The following is a 16,397-nucleotide window of genomic DNA, read 5'->3' on the forward strand; positions in this document are numbered from 1 at the left end:
GATATTTATGTTATCCCATATATCCAAAATCTATATATGGAAAAAATACACAAAATGTTAGTACATGTTACTACAGAGAATTAGCAAAAACTGGTAGACACCTACAAACCACTTCACTCCGAGTCTAAGTTAGTTTTGCAATTAACTGACTCATCTGAATTGTACCTACTAAGCCTTGTCCTGTCATGTGTGTACAAAGAAACTCAATTCTTTAAAAAGAATCTTAGGATTAAGGTTCAAGCATCAGTCTGTAAAACAATTCACTGAAGACATCTATTATATGTGCAGAGTTAGTTGAAAATAAAACAAATGATGGAAAAAAAGTTAAAAAGCCTGATAGTACTAAAAATGTTGAATATGACTTATTACGTAAGAAAAGTCCATTCAGTATAACTATTCAAATCAGTTTTCAATGGATATAGGATGGAGCAGGAAAAAAATCCTCAGATCGGTAAGAAAAATCTAAATAATAGAAAAGCCTTCATGTAAGGAGATTAAAAAGAGAATAATACAGCGATGTAATTGATACRTGTAAAATTACAAACTGTACACAATCAAATCGAGAATTATCAAAACAGGAAGTAGGTTTCTTAACTTGTTCTCAACTTTTCTTCAACTTCTTAGGAAATAACCACATTCCAAGGATATATAATTTTTTAGAAATACAAAATATAAAATACATGTGGAATTCTTGACTACCAGATATGTTCAAAGTGAATTTTTAGTAAGTTTAAAATACAAATGTAAACTCAAGGGAACCTTCTGGTTATGCAAGGTATCAATGAACAGAATACTACCTGAACATTACAATTTAAGCTAAACAATTTCATTAACTATTAAATTATACCACATAATTGTGACTGCAAAGGAAAGAGTTACTGACATAAAGCCGTGTTAAAATATACTACCCTAAAATGAGGTCCCCATGTGCTTACAAATACACACACACACACAAGGGAACAAGTGTACCTAGACCAAATGCTAYCCCTATGCAGCAGGGCTGACAAGGCACATTCAGACAGCAGTAACAGTACAATAAATAATAATAATAATAGCAGCAGCAGCAGTGTAGAGGGTCCAAAATCTGGCAAAGTGAATGTCTGTCCCTGTGCACGTGTTAGCTGCTTCCCTGGCCGTATCTGGGTGCCACTGTCACTGGGCACTCCCACCTGGAGCAGACTCACAAGGGAAAGGTGGCATTTCTCCTCGCTCCTTGTAAGGCAGACAAAGCCCCATCTTGAGCTTTGTGAAATCCTTGTATTATAAAAAATAAAAGCGTAGACAGACTTATATTAGATACGATACGTAGTAAATTAGCTAGAGCTAGACACATTAAATCACCAAAGATTCACTAAAATTAAATAACTTAATGAAAGTTCAAAACTTTCTGTAAAAACGCCAGTTATTGTTTCATTCCCTTCATAATTTAATGGTTTCTTACTGAAAACTATAATTCTAATGAGTGCCTCGAGGCTAGAGAATGCAGATTCTATTTGACTGTATTCAGGCCATTATCAAAAAGGTCCAGGGTTTGAATCTGGATTTGATTTTATTTTGGATTAATTTAAAAAAAGTTAATATTAAAACTGTGCTTGAGGAAAGCAATGTAACCATACAAAATCTTTATATTGTTTGCTCAGTTTTGCAGATAAGTTTTGAATTCCAAGTCTGACTCTTATCATTGATAAGTCACTGATTGAAACACACAATATTAATACTTGGATAACCAGTTTATTCTCAAGACGCCTTCTCAATGTTTATTATTTTATTATATTTAAGACTGTTTTCTTTAATAACTTCTTTGCAATGAGATCTAGAACTTCCAAATTATTTTACATTTCTTTGGAAATTTTTGTTCCTCATAATAAACAGCTTGCTACATGACTTCCAAAGCATGTGTGAAAGAATCTATTAAAAAGTAGAAAAAACATCAGGCTAGTACAGCGTTACTATAGTGCATTGACTTTTCTAAGAGAAAAACTAGCTCYGTAAAGTTCTTCCCAGAGAAGGGCAACACATTTTATGATATTGCATGTGAAAAAAACTATCTTAGCACCATTACAGGAACAGAAGAATATACGGACCTAAAGCCTTGAAGCACAGTATCTCTCACAGAACCTTCTAAAGTGGAATTGAAGAGATTGCATACATCAGTTATTGAACTTCAGGTAGATTATCCTGCTATTAATACTTAGCAGGACATATGAGGCTGAGAGAACTGAGCTGGTTTAGCCCGAAGAAGAAAAGGCATCTTTAATTATGTTAAAGGAGGAAACAGAATATGGAGMCACATGCTTCTTGGAGGTACACGGTGATAGGGCAAGAGGCAACGAGAATAAGTTGGAACACAGAAAATTCCAAGCAGATATGAGGAAAAATCTTATTACAATGAGGATGATCAAACACTAGAACAGGTACCCAGAGATCTTTGGAGGTGCTCAAAAACTGACTGGAGATGATTTGGAGCAATTTGATCTAGTTGCACATACTTAGAGCAGGTCCTTAGAGCAGCACTAGATGACCAAATCCAACCTAAATTATTCTGTAATTCTAATTATTTTGGCTTCTCATCTTCAGATGATTTTATAAATATCAAGGCTGGCATTTCCAAAAGAAAAGGAAATTAAGTTGCAAAATTCCATTTGGTTGCACAACTACAGTTTAGCTCCACAACAACCCGCTGAAAAATCTAATCCAAATGGATCCCTGCAACATCCCAGCGACGACAAACACCCAGGACCAGTTCACCTAGAAGGTCCTTTTCTGTGCTCCCCTTCAACCCAGCCTGACCTTCCCACTGCTTCTGCTGGTAATCTAAGAGTGCATGTTTGCCATGTATAAGTCCTGCAGGAAAACGTCATTGTGATTTTGCAACAGGAACTACTACACATAGATCGTTGGAATTAGGCAAAAATCAAGAGGGGAAAGCAAAGAGGCTTACTTACTGATAGATACCACTAAAAATTATTTTCCAGCATTAAAGTTCCAAGCACTGTTGCAGAACAAAGAATATTTTTCTAATCCTCCTCCTATCAAATATGGAAGTAAAAAGCTGCTTCTTTAGACTCGAATGCTAACTGAGCAATTTCTAGTTGGGAGACTTTCAAGACAACTGGAAATATAAGAACTCAGTGTTTCTCCTACTGTTCCCCTTCTAAAAAAAATTTTTTTTTTTGAAAGGATGGAAATTTCTAGAATGCTGCCATATGGCTGTTGGAATGATTTAAAAACAAACAGTTTACTTTACTGCAGGGAACCACTCCAACATCCTGCAGTCCTAAACTGCTTTGTCGTTGTGCTGTTATACAATCTGCTCCCACCTGATGAGGTTATGGCACGGATCCTAGGGCAAACATTTCTCCATCGCTGTGAAAACTCCGAACACCACAGTGGTTTGACCRCTGCCTTCCGTGCGAAAAGAAATGAGCAACGCAGACCAACGGGCTGCGCAAGCAGCACCCCTGTCTAAAACCTACAGAGCTTGTCATCGAAACCGCTGATGATAACAACTGGATATCAGATCCGCCGTGACCGGGACCTTCTTTATGCATGTACCGATAAAACGCCAGATGGAAAAAAAGGGGACAGAACTCCATAACTCTGTAGGTTTCTGGATTTTCCCAGAGTATTTTTTTTCTCCTGGAGTTTTTTTCCCCTCTCCTTGGACAGAACAAACGTCCTAAATTTGTTTCTTGCCCTCCAATCACTAAAAATCCAGAAAGCAATAAGATACATCTTTACGTAACAAAGTTAAATAAAGTCACCTACCTCCACATTTTAAATAGAGATTGCCAAGTATAATATTGTCATTCACTTGGGAGCATTTCAAGCCTTTGAAACTTTAGTCTCCCAATAACCACTACACTGAGGAACAGTCCTTAAGCCTTTTAGACTAGCATCAACCCTCAAAATCAGRGAAGAACCATTGCACATCCTTTTCAAGCTTCTTACTGAAAGCCAGGAATGACTGGGGATAGTTTGCCACAAGCCATCTGCAGAACAGAGTGAACCACAGATCTAAAGCACAACATCTGAATGTGTATTGTATCTAAAAAAAAGAAAAAAAAAAGTTTCCTCCACTTGTATGATTGTGCCAGTACACTGAATAGATCTTACCTCTTTTTTTCACTCTCCCTCTCTGTTTTTTTAAAAAATCTTCTGCAATCTCGCTCTCACCTCTCTACACRTTCCCCTAATTCCCTTCCTGCTTTTTGTCACTATTTAGCACTAGCCTCTGTTTCCCTTGCTGCAACAGGTGGTTATTTTGAAAGAAAAGGCACCAGGGGATAATATGAGATAAACTTGTTTTAAGAATAAATGTAGTTTATGAGTTCTCAGCACCATCACTTCTATTAGACATGCTCCCTTCTCTTTTGCTGTTTTGTATGCCTGCAGGGATTTCACATTTACTGTAACTATATTTTCTCCATACTTTTTCTAGTTATTGTACAGTTTACTTCTGCTTGTATTTTGTATTCTTTAGATGTCTGGGTAAACAAGGAAATTGCCACGGAGTGGAGCACCTGAAAGATTTCATTCCAAACAGCACTTGAATAACATTTTAGCTGCCAAAACTGTAGCCATGGAGAATTTCATTTGAGAATCACTAAAATCCTACTTCATGGATGTATTACTTCAAAGTGTAGTCTCACCTGGAGGTACCTAACAGTAAGTTGTCTTATGTTCACTGCAGGCTACAGTGGTAGCTTGTTTGTGCACTCACACCCTAAAGACCAAATTCTAGATTTTATCAAAGTTGAATTATTAGATGAGAAAAAAATGAACTGAAGCTGATCCATGGAGCGTAGAGAGAAAGTAAGAGACATATGGTGGAACATAGCTAGTAAAACGGTCTATAGCAGTCCTGCCCAGGACTAACAAGCCCTTTATATRGTATTCCACATATAAATCTGAAAACCACAGATTTAACTGCATATACATTGTTTACAATATATTTTAGAGAATAGTTTTATTTGAAAGCTTGCACTAAGTTAGATGTTATAATGAGAATGCATAACTTTCTCAAGCATTTCTTCAAGATAGCTAGTGTTACCACCAATACCCTGGCAAGTTTTTGAAACCAAATTTCATTTGTAGGTATAACACATTTCTGTGTTGCTAGATAAGATCTCTAATAAAAAGCAGATACTAGCTAATGAGCTATGCATTCACTTCATTAATCTAGCCTGGTTCATACTGACATTAGTGTAGCTTACTCAACCAGTTCTCATCAAATCTGTTTCTCCACCATGGAACACAGTGGAAACCATGACATCAGAGGCTACTTTCTCATTTTTTTGTAAAATATTTGAGTTGTGTAATTTCTGGCTTTGCTAACTAGTCTAAACAAACTTTATTAATCCTTTAATGTGGAGTTTAAAAAAGCCCACATTAAGTAAACATTAATAGAATGACTGTACTGGTGACAAAGGGATATGTGGTGGAAACAGTGTATCAGTGAGTTAAAAAAAGTTATCCCATTTCTCCCAGTCAAAGCATTACATGTTTCACTGAAAACATGCAAATGCAACATTCTAGAAAAGTTTTGCCCATTAAAAATGTAAAAATTAAGGGAGAAACTGAAGCAATTTTTTTTCCTCCAAGTCCTGAGCAGAATTCATTATCTTTGAAAATTACATTCTTGTAAAGACTTTCAGCTAGTCCTTGTTTTATTTTCTGAAAATATGCAGCAAGCCATATGCTCTCTAAATACACATCCATTGACCTACTGACATCTTGCTGTCAGAAACAGGGAGAGAATAAGCCTCACCTGTTATTAGAATATGATAACTACCTCCATAACTACCCTGAATATATAATATACTTACTGTGAACACAGATGTCCAAAAGATTGTATAAACTATTTGGAACTATGCATCCTTCAAATTCATGGTACTTAATGATCCACGAGACATTTTTAAAATTTGTAATGTTACATGTTACAAACGTTACATGCTGAGTTGTCGCTTTAGTTTATAAGGTTTTAAAGACATATCACGGTGGCACTGGGACTGGAATATGGAGATATTCCAAAGCTGTCTGGACAACATCCTGGGCAGCCTGCTCCAGGTGACCCTGCTTGAGCAGGGGGGTTGGACTAGACGATCTCCAAAGGGCCTTTCCAAYCTCAATCTTTCCATGATTCTGCAATCATTAGTAAGGTTTTGTCCTCCTTTTAGCGATGCTTAACATTAGCAAATGAAAGATTCTTCTATTCACAGCAAATGAACATGGTGTTCAGCTGATAACAAATGCAAAATCTTCTCATTAACTACAGACATTGTACATTCTGGATTCTGTGTTTTTGTAATCCCAAAGAGTATGTGCAGCATGCAGCTGCTAGGATTTTCAAAACCGGCAAGATTTAACATAGATTCTACCTGAGATATAGGCTTCTGCACCAACTACTRGCAATGTTACAACAATGTTATATTATAAAATGAAAGAATTTATCAACCCAGTTAATTTTGTACTTCATTCTTTCATTTTTTCTGTTCACCTCCCCACGTGTGACAATTACAGAGAAACTTCACTCTGGAGAGTGYACATTCAAAAACCTTTAAATTAAACTAAAGGAAGCAGATCATTTAGATATAGAGTTGTCTTGAAGCCTCACACATGTAGACACATGTGGATAGATTTTTAAAAAAAGCAAATTTTGAACTGAAGTCTTCCCTGTACAGGAATGTGTCTCTTGGAGCGTTATTACTTCCTTAGGAGATGAACAACTAACTAACTACAGGATTGCCTACTGACAAATTTAATGAAATCCATTGTTCTRCATCCTATATAGAGAAAAGCAGTGGTACAAAAGACAACCCAAGTCAGATCATGTGTTTGGGATTCCTTCTTGTGGTATATCTGTATGAACACTATACTGTATGCTCTTTTCGTTCTCTTCTACTCACTTTAGAGTCAAGCTGTGTTTAACAGAATGGTGGCAATAGAACTGCCTTTCCCTCATTTCTTTCATAAGACCTGGAATCTGTCCAGTCAAAGACCTACAAGAGTAAAAATTGTGCTTTAATGTAATTAATTGAAAAAAAAGATTTCCTTCTTCTCTCATGACTAACTAACTACTCAGGGGAAAAACAAATACGTTWGTTCCTTGGCACCTTTCCACAACTTGTATGGGTCCTAGGCAGAAAGATAGTTAAGGTGTGTTCTCCTGTGTCTAGAAGATATCTGAACAAGGGCTGAAGTCTAAAAAGATTTAGTATTGTATCACTGATTTATACTGACTGGGTGGCCTATGCAAGATCAAAGAACAAATGGTATCCTATGACAACATCCTGAAAGAATCCTGGATCCTTTGCACGAAACCAAGCCATAAAATTTATTTATTGAAATTGATCTGAAGACAGCAACAGCGAGCAAAATAAACTGCTTGCTTAATTCTTAGGATGAAATAAGAAAACTAGTTATATTTACCTTCCAACAGTGAGCTAATGAAACTTTTATAATCTAGGTTTGAAGTATGCAGATAAATATTCTTTGTTTTAAGAGCCTGCCCAATGGTACAGTTGGTGAGGGCAAGTCTGATCCCTATTTGATGCAAACGCAGGAAACAAAGGCTTTACTATAAAACTTCCTGCTAAAGAATACAACATTGGTAGYATCCATGTTCCGAAAGTAAAAAGAAAAAAAAAATCATTCATTTAAATTAGCTTAACATTAACTGTTTTTTGTTAAATCACGCTACTGTTTCCATTTTCCAACTGTTGTGTCCTCTTCACTACTGTTTTTATCAGTTAAGAACTGATTTCTTTTACTGACTGCATAGCTACCAATGAAGACTATAGGAGTCCACTACCCATTTTATACTGGCTGATGAAATCTGTGTGCTTCAGATTTGTATCCTACGTTTTCTAAGCCTGGTCTTCCACCTTTATAATAATGTCTTTCTCCTGCCTTCCTTCCCCATAGTGCCTCCAGGCAAGAGCCAGCTGGGACCAGGGTGAGAGTGGTCGTATGTTCTGAATGACCAGCCATACGCATATACTATAGCTAAGCAAAATACATCATTGCTCAATTCTTCTTGCCTTTTCCTGCATGGGACCACTACTTTGGGTTTTTATTTTCTCCTCTACCCAGCTGTGGAGGTTAAGTAAGTTYCTATAAGATTCAAGATCTTTGAGGTTTCTTTCCCTCTGACAAATTTCATTGAAATTGGTTAACAGACTTAAAAGATACTTGCTAAGGGGTAAAACTCAGATAAGCAGATGGATAGTGCTGTCATTTAAACTCCGCTTTGGATAATGTTAGGATAAATGCCTYGCCCAAATAAATCCTTGCATTAAATGCCGCAAACCCTAGAAGTGGAGTTCTCTAGTATGTTACTCCATGCCTTTCTAAGATTCTAAGAGACCAAATTGCTACAACTTCTCAGCTGAACAGCAGACAGCCTCTCATGCTCACCTCATATGTCTGGTGAATGTTTAATWTATACAGTTCATTCAATTTCTTTAACCAACTTTTATATACGCCAAGAAGGACAATTCATTTGAAAAAAAGGGAAATGCTATTTCTATAATCATGTAAAAGGGGGAAAAACATATTTGTCAAGGTCCTCATTACTCAAATTGGTGCAAATTTCTAATTCTACTTCTTCCCTACTCATTTTTTTTCCTCTCATGGTATGTCTCTGGTTGCAAGCTAAAAAATTCATTACATGTTTCATCATTTGAGAGAAAAATACAGACAAGAAAACAGAGGTTTTCTGAGCTGAAGCAGAGTTTGGGGGAAAAAAAAATACTCCTAACAACTTTCTTAGGTTGGTRATACATGTTATTTTACAAAACAAACTGTAAGCTCCTGGAAGAAAATGTCTAAGGTTATGCTAAAGTTGGAAATGCATACCGACACAATAGGAATGTCGTGATTAGTTTAAAACTGTGCAATTTAAGAACTAAGGGTAAGCACTAGAGACAATGTTAATCTTACAAAATGCTTACATATCTGAAGCAAAAAGCCCTAAATTACCTACATTGTACCCTATAGATACAATATATGCTCATAGGCATACATTTTTATTAAATAAAAATTTCTAGCTGACACAGTGGATTGAAGCCTTTCTAGTTTTTATGACTATTTACTTGAAATTTCTCCATCCCTTTTCACTTCAGCTTCACTCCACACCCTGCTCTTCTTGCTCTCTTCTACCTTACCCTGTCCCTCTTTCCTACATTATTCTTTCCATTTGGCTTTCCTTTCTAAAGTAAACCCACTAGCTTATGCTCAAAGAAACAAAGCTRTTTGTCAGACACAACTGCCTCATTCACTTTGCTTTGGTGTTACATTCTTTCTCCTAGTCTGCTTTCAGAAAATTTCTCAGTCCAGGGATATCTATGATAACTGATTGGCAAAAATCTCATCTAGGAGTTTGTACAGCAAGTTTCAGCCTACTGTAAATCTTAAAAGCTAGTCATGATCACCTGCTTTGACAAAAACCAGTTGCAGACCATTTGCTCACAGATATCTACACACACCTTTACTAGCTGATACTATTAGAAAGATTTCAAATCTCTGCCTCTTACGACTATGACTTTATAACAAACAACAGTAAAAGTATTCCTTTGTCCAGGTATTTTGCTTTTATGGAAGGTGCACAGCAGTGTTTTCACCATGGCTCTTAGCCTTGCATACTTTTGTTGTTATATGACTCACCACTTGAACTGCCTTTGCCTGCAGCTTCAAAGAGTCCTTAATAGCAAACCCCCTCTATGCAGGCTGTTCTTGGCATTAAAAAAAAAAAAAAAAAAAAAAAAGTAATTATGTACAGATACAAATTCCTAGATTCTAAAGCGACGTGAACTGCTCAGTATCATCTCAACACAGACTGTCTGTAGCTGTCCAGAACCTAGGCTCTGGGTGTATACATGAATGTGTCTGTGTCTGCACGATATAAACAGTGTTGATAGCAACATTTGAAAAAAACAGAAAAACAAAACCTCAAGAYTACTTATATGTGTTCTGAAATTCATTTTAAAAGCTATTGTGTAAAAAAGATAGAAGAACATGTGTAAAAAAAGATAGAAGAGCAATCCTATTCTTTTTCCATTTCAATTTCATCTTTCAATTTGGCCAAAATCTTCCTTGGTGGAAGGAAGAAAACAAAGGGCGTTTCTGTGGCCAACCAATGGAGCTTTGCTACCCTAAACTAAGTTAATGTTAAGAATTTACTTTTTACAGCCAATTATTAGAGTTAATATCCAAGCAGAATGGCACTGCCTCATGAGTTTCATGCACAGACACAGACATCACATTCCTGTCTGTCCACACCATCTGTGCGTGTGGTCTGCAGACTCAGGATGCCTGTCCATCTACACTGTCCCTGTGTTTGGTCCAGAGAGGCAGAATTCCTGCCCAGGCACACAGCAGCACATGTGCGATACACAGAGTTGGACAGATGAGTCCTGTCCATCTGCTCTGTTCTTGCATGCTGTACACAAGCAAAGGAAATCACAATAAACCAACATTTTTTTTCTGCAGAGGTCTATTTTTCTTATTAAATCTGCATCAGAGCTTAGATAATAGTACTAACTGGAAAGACTAGAGAAATATTCAGTTTTTTTACTGTACTTACTTCAAAATTATTCTTACCAAGGAAGGAAGTTCTCTTCCTTTCTATAAAATTCATGGCATACAATGGATAGAGATATGCCCGTTTGTTCAGATGAATTTCTCCTGGGTGTCTGCATTTCARGCAGCATCTCTGGCATTACCTTCCCTATCGGTAATTTGTTGTTTTACTGTAAATTATATTAAATTATGCTATTTTATATCAGCTATGGTGCCACTGGGCACCAAAAAGAGCACTGTAAAATCTTTAAAAAATATTTTCCATCTCTCTTACAGAACTGCCAACAAAAAAAGGTATGGGGTGGGCAAGATGAAAAACTGAATGGTCATACCTCTTCTGTTTTATCCTTAAATATCTTATCAGTGCAATGTCAATAAACTTAGACAGGTGATGTCACATATTAAACAGCCCTGACAAAGCCAAGGAAGTAGTAGAGATGAATGAACAAAAGGACAAGGGGCGACCTAAACTGATTTATTTGCAATTAGAAGACCTAGGAGGAAACCAGGAAGCCTTTATATTTTTAAAGTCCTTTTTGTACCATAAAAAGACTGCTGACTCACAATGTAGGACTGGCTTATTTTGGTAATAGAGGAAAATGAATCGAGAAATCTTTTGATCATCTAGTATTGATGAAAAGGAGAGATAGACAGTAAAGAATTAGTCTTATCCTATATTTCTCCACATCTCAGTCTGGATCCTTCTTTTTCCCAGTCAAGTAGAACCCACTTCAGACTTACCTCTCTCTTAGTGAGAGATGGAACAGACCTGTAAGGTGTGCAAAACAGAAATTTGTGTGTATAAATTAATATAGTTCTCCTAAAAAAAAAGAAACAAAGAAAAAAGAAGAAATCCCAGAAAACAAAAAACAAAACAACCCAGAACAAGAAGGTACAGTACTTACTACTTCCACAGAGCAAATAAACCTCTGCAGTCTTCCAAGTTTTAAACAACTTATATATGTATGTTTTCTTAAGGATCATTATATCGTTTCCATTATTTTTTCAACACCATTAAGTCAGCAGTTGGCAGAAGTYTGGCATGCTAGTTCAAATAAGGGAGGCAAAGCCAAAGTTTTATCTATTAGTATTTTGGAGATGGAGGGTACCCTGGCTTGGTGTCAGAAATTATAGTTAAGTTTCAGGCTAAAAAAAAAACGCATAAAGATTTGTTTTTTAAACTGTTAAAAAGATTAAGTGGGGTACAATGGTGAAATTGAGTGTTTAAAAATTTAAGTTCCCAATGCAAATAAAAATCCCACTGTAAAAACAAGAGATACCTAGGCTATTTAGATCTTGGGAAGAACTTGGCCAGGCTCAGCTGTGAGAGTTCCATTTACTTTTTGTTTACACAATTACAGGAAATATTTGTATTCACACTAGGAAGACAGGAATTGGTGGTAAACAGAAAGAAAGAGAACAAAAGACTAAGTTCTATTATTGTAAAGTTGAGGTCCGACAGAGAGAACAATAACCCTAACAAAATGGCTATCCCTTAACCGGGCTGTATTCAAGACAAAAGACCGTTTCTTCCTCTCACACAAGTACTGTGATTGCAGTTTAATACACATTTGGAGACAAAACCTTTACAGAAGTTGAGATATTAATATTCAGCCATGCTATCAGCAGTTTAAAATTGTGCAAGATGTTAATGCACAGGTCATTTTATTCATCCTTGGAACTGAGTATGCTTGACCTCATCACTGATCTTTTGTCCATATGCTAAACGTTTGATCATGCCAAGTAAAATTAGACAGCAATCTTTTGATAACTGAGTTTGAGACCTGTTTTGTCCTTAAGCACAATCTTGGACTAATACATAAAGCCCTTTCTTCTTATTGAAAAAACTCAAACCTCTGGTGCCACATTTAAGGCAGAGAGAAACCATTCCTTTATTTTGTATTCAGTAAAGGTCCACTCCGGGACAGCAGAACACAACTGCTGTGAAGATGATCTGTCAAAATCACTGCCTTGCATTTGACAGCACTGTCTACAGAGGTCCATTCGAAGGATGGACTAGAAGCAAAATCACCACCAGTATCAACTTTCACATCCTTATCTTTCAGAGTTGGCAGCTGTTAACAGAGTCGTCACAGCTTCCTGACTTAGAAATGAGCAGAAAAATCTCCATCCTCTCCGTACACACATTTGCAAGTGTCAAGTGTCAAAAACATTACCTCTAGGGAAAAAATACACATCTTTTCTCTAGCCCTGCACATTTTTGCCTCTTAGAAGAACAGGGTGGAGAGAACAGAATTTACTTATTAAAGAGGAAATTACCCAACTTTATTCAGATCATGAATAATAATTAACTAATTTTTAAAGACTAGGATTCTTTAGAACATAATACCATGAATTCAACAGAACTGGGAGGAGGCTGGAGCCATGAGCAGCARTCTATTTTCGGTAAACATAAGTAATTGGCATTTAATTTCATAAACCTATGACTCCTTTGGATAAATCTGATACACGATCCTGTCAATTCCCACAATTCCACATGTAAAGCAATAAAGATTTACTATCAAGAAACTAGCCCTAATTTCCAGCTTATATCTCAGTTTTTCAACTGCAATATGACATTTTTTCTCCCCTGCATTATCATTTATTCACTAGCCTGCAGTGTGGTGTATTGGATCAGACTTTATTGCATTGATTCAAAAAGAGGAATTATTCTCTAAATTGGAAGGAGCTAAATACAGTGAATGAGGAAGAACCTATAGGCTGAGAAATATTTCAGGGCAGAAGCTGAAAATACCTGAGATCAAATAAGAGGTCACTGTTAACTGAAAATGAAGTTCATTCAGAACATCATAATCAATTCTTAAAGAGTGGAGAATCCTCTGGATTAATTCCCTATCRCAGTCATGTGTTTTTCCTTTCTCAAACAGAAGAATCATTGATTTACAATGTTATTCCATCAAAAATAAAAAAMCAGAATATGCAATATATGCCATCTTACAGATCACTAATTTCATTAAATATTTCTAGGTGCCTCAACCTTTCCACCATTCTTCCATCAAGTAAAGGAAACACTTTTTACATGTTAAGTTGTATGTGTTAATCTACAATGCACTTGAAACCTTGTTTATCTTTCGCTTATCTCTTTAAAAGCAAGTAATCACCTCATATCTTTTACTTTGCCTTTTCCTTACACATTTTTGGAACACACATTGTACCATCTATCATTTCACCAGTAACAGACCCAATACAAATTAAAACCAATATTAAAGCCTGTAGACGAGCTCAGCGGCCAGTTTGTCGAACCTTTCATCCACAGAGACGTAGCCGCAACACGGTGTCTTGTTTTATAGCTTTACTGTGAAACTGTTCAAGGTGTTGTGTGTTCCCTATTGAATAAGCATAGTAAATGCATGAACCAATGATCATAACCTACCAAGTTAGCAAATCTTAATTGGTGATGAATTATCAGGACACGTCTTCTAGACAATTGCCAATGCCAGGAAAAACTGATTAGCTTAAAGTAAGAGGAACTGTTTAGAAAAAGATGCCACCCAAACAACGAAATATTTAGGAAGGTCATTTACACACTTAGAAAAATCACTGAATTTTTACCAAGTTCAAACAAGTGATAAAAACCTTGCTGTACAAAAACTGAAATTTCTGTGTGAAATTCCTGTTATTTTAGACAAAATATACTCATGGGTTTACTTCACCGAGATTCTTTACAAATTTAAGTAGAATCCTCTCTGTCACCAAAACTTCGGAGTTCACCGAACTATTTGTCTGAATGAAAAGTTTTAAATCTAATCATAAACTCAATGTATTTTCCGGTCAGTGCTCAAGCATCATAAATTCAAATACTAAACTGGTGATGCCAAACCAACCCAACCACAAGAACTGATTGCGGGAAAGCTTCAGCTATTTTACCCCTGAGGCACATCCTGGGAATGGCCAACAAACAGGAAGTCGTTGTGCACGGCTCCCTCCCAACCGTACCACACAAACTGTGGAAGTTAAGCAAAAGAAGATGCACTCRTAATTTTACCCCTTGAATTAAGAAGGAATAAGCAGGGCAATCATGAGCTCTTCTAAACAGCTGTTTTTGAGCCCTAAAAATTACCGATCGAAACACTCTTCAAGGTACAAACAGAAAAYATGCGTGACTGTTTAGAGCAAGGGCAACAGACAGTTTATTTCTCCAGCAGCATGAGGCTAGCTACAGTAAGGAACTAACCTGARCATATATAATTACTATTCAGTAAAGCAAAAAGAAAAGGGTAAAGGTAAAGGGAGGAAGGAAAGGGGAACGAGAGCATATGTAATACCATAGGAAGGTGAAATGCTGCCACAGAAAAGAGTGCTGACACTGCACTGAATGCTGTTACTGTGGTAACTAATGATTAAAAATGATGGGAAAAAAGTCTGGAACACATGGCAGGGAGGGTAGTTTCTTTTAATCTGTAAGTGCTTCTTATGCTGTGCTTCAGGAAGCTGTGCTCAAGGGCACAACACTCTCTCTCTCCGTGCCTGCTCGGCTGCCGTCGGGTTCCTCGGGTCTGTTCCTGGCACAGCTCCCTGCTTGACAGAAACAATTACTGAGCAGCAAAGACTGGCAAAACAAGCAGCGCTGTGATTGATAATCTGGGTGGATTACAGGCCTTCGACAAAAGCCATGATACTTGAATCTGACAGCTGGCAATGCCTGATGAGAGGCAATTAGTGGATATATATTCACTTCAGCCAGAACTTTCTTCTGTTCCTAGTCCAATAGCTGCCTGAATGGGAAGTGTACAGAGTGCTTTCCCTCACTTCTCTCTGCTCACATGTATGATAGCTACACTGTCAGAACAGCTAAAAACGTACTATAAAAACTACATATTCTGGTATCTTTGTGTATATTAAAGATGGTACACTCACATTTTTTTAAGTGCTATTTAACCCTAAAGAAACTGGTCCTAGTGGTCCTGAAGAGAGATCACTACACTAACCACATACCCAGAGAAGGATGTACGTAAGAYTGCGACTGTAATATTTGGGCAACTGGTCTACTACTGTGAGAATAGTTCTCCAAATGCTTCACTACTTCTTGAAAATTTCCTAGCAAAGAGTGTTAATGTGCCCAGGCATACGTTGCTGCTGTGAATGGGTTAATGTGGYATTCGGAGGTTACCGAATGCCTTCTATTCTGTTCAACATATGCTGAAACCTCTGAAATGTAAGTGCCCCCTAAAACTCTACGATCTGCTCTTAACTTTCTTATCACATATGTTTTCTTTTCCYTGTTTTGCATTTATTTGCACTCTTGCTAGCGTAAGTATGCAGGGACTRTAACAATCCAAGGTCCCTGAATCACATCACTTGCATTTTAAACATTTATTTTTAACATATTTTTTCAACTATGAGGACGATCACACCACCAGTCAAACAATTTGAATACTTCTCCTTTGACTTCCTACAGTCCCTTTGATAGTGCCGTGATTTAAAAGGTACCTCCACTCATTTATACTTCAGTCGGCACCATTCCACCGCCACCGCCAGGAACTCTTAGATGCTCTTGGAGAAAAACAGTAGTTTTGTCATGAAACAGTAGTACTTTTAGCAATTACTTTCAGTGATTGCCTCCGTGACACCTGAAGAAGAAATTCGTTTGCTGACAGGATAATCACTCTCATCAGACACAGTTTCAAATCAGGGCAGCTAAGGCAAAGCAGAGACTAAGTGCCACGCTTAGAGAATCTGTATTACTTCATCAGGCAGGGTGGTAATAGGAACTGGCAGAAGTGTGGTAATTCTGATATGGCTCTGTGGTAGTCAGGGGAAAATGCTTGCCTGTCAGTCTCCCTGGACCCAATTTT

At 37.0% G+C, this 16,397-nt stretch overlaps 1 protein-coding gene across 2 annotated transcripts in view; it reads right to left on the reverse strand.

Moving 5' to 3' along the window:
- ERC1 (ELKS/RAB6-interacting/CAST family member 1) overlaps positions 1-16,397 on the reverse strand; it is a 292,972-nt gene that overhangs the window by 35,677 nt on the left and 240,898 nt on the right. The gene's annotated exons all lie outside the window — the stretch shown is intronic.

Source organism: Rhea americana, unplaced genomic scaffold (assembly GCF_003343005.1).
Source record: "Rhea americana isolate MKP2758 unplaced genomic scaffold, rheAme1 scaffold_9, whole genome shotgun sequence".
In the NCBI taxonomy this organism is placed as follows: domain Eukaryota; kingdom Metazoa; phylum Chordata; class Aves; order Rheiformes; family Rheidae; genus Rhea; species Rhea americana.